This window comes from Odontomachus brunneus, unplaced genomic scaffold (assembly GCF_010583005.1).
Source record: "Odontomachus brunneus isolate Ranch 3 - 2012 unplaced genomic scaffold, Obru_v1 Obru_scaffold_062, whole genome shotgun sequence".
Classification (NCBI taxonomy): Eukaryota; Metazoa; Arthropoda; class Insecta; order Hymenoptera; family Formicidae; genus Odontomachus; species Odontomachus brunneus.
Window position 1 is genome coordinate 1,164,382 of NW_022639512.1, and position 1,740 is coordinate 1,166,121.

The window sequence follows — 1,740 nt, forward strand, 5'->3', positions numbered from 1 at the left end:
GTACCGTGGAGGTCACGTGGAGGTCAAGATGATTTTTTTAAATGGGACACCCAGTATTCGGTAAGGTCATGTGAACGCTGCCCCCGAGCCCTTTCCAAAACCCTCAGCTCGGCCACTTCACCTCGGCCACTTCACCAACGGCGACTGTTTGCCGATCTCCCAACCAAGATGATGGAAGACCGTAGTTTTTCTAACAAACTTTCCCTAACCGGAGCGTTATCCCACGACTGAATAATTGGTCGCCCTAAATAGGGAGGTTTGTTTTGTGTACGCTTCCAATTGCGCTCACTCTCTTCTCTGACCATTCCGGCAAGGGCACTCCCACCCGTCCTCACTCTTCACAATTTTCCTTCCAATTAGATTCCTTCCGAGGTGAAGTAGCCGAGCTGAGGGCTTTGGAAAGGGCTCGGGGCCAGCGTTCACATGACCTTATCGAATACTGGGTGTCCCATTTAAAAAAATCATCTTGACCTTCACGTGACCTCCACGGTACCCGTGAAGGTCAATCAGCGTAGCCCATTCGGTAGATCTTATGAAGTCTTACAACTTTTATCCGAAACATTTTTCCATCATACCCACCGTTTGCGAAATAATCGGCCGTGTCCGAACTTTTGCCATGCAAACACTAATACTCGCCTCAAGGTCACCGCCAAGGGGTTGGAAGAACTCATGTCTAGGGTTTTGGAAAGGGCTCGGAACCAGCTTTCACATGATCTTACCAAATACCGGGAGTCCCATTTAAAAAAATCATCTTGACCTCCACGTGACCTCCACGGTATTCGTCAAGGTCAAACAAGGGTGACCAGTTAATAGATTGGTTGAAACCCTACAACTTTTGTATTTAACATTTTCCTCTAACTCCTATAGTTTCCGAGAAAATCGGCCGTGTCCAGACTTTTCGGACACCCTGTATACAGTAACGCAACTCTCTGTCGGCACCTTTGATATCGGTGTAGACGAAAATGAACTGTGCATGCGCGTCCTTGATATGTAACCAATTGCATTGATATTTTGTTTCATTTTCTCTTCCTCTTATAGTGTTATCTCTCTTTCTACTTTATTATACGTATAGTACACATTACATTTGAGATAAAAATAAAAAATAAAAAAAATATAGGTGTTACGTTCCGGCGGGTTACGGCCACACTGCCGTGAAGAATAGCGCTCGAACCCTAGCACGGGATCAGATCGCAATTTTTCGGGCTAAACGAATCGCGTGATTCTACCCGGGGATCCGTGCGATCAAGGGTAATCGCGATGGATTTCGTGCAAGACGTGTAGTATAACCACCGTAGTATAACTTTACGGTGGGTCGGACAGTTGCCAGCTTTAATTGTAGTTTCGCGCGTATAGAAATAATGTAGATAATGACTTACCAGTGGTCGTCCACCGTGCGATTGCTATCTGTACCCCTGGATGGCGCTCTCGTGGCTTACATGGATCGGCACCTCCTGGACCTCTAGATGCTGCCGACTCTGGAGAAGGAACTCGTTCTGGATCGCGCGGCGACGAGTTCGAATATTCGAATCACTGTAATTGACCGTTGGGCACTAGGGAGGAACACCGCACGTCACGGTTTCGCTTAGACGTAGGAGGAAATGTGCCGTGTAAGGATGTTCGAATGGGAGGGAGTAGAAATAGAATTATTACAGATAATATATATATATATATATATATATATATATATATATATATATATATATATATATATATATATATATATACATACATACATATATG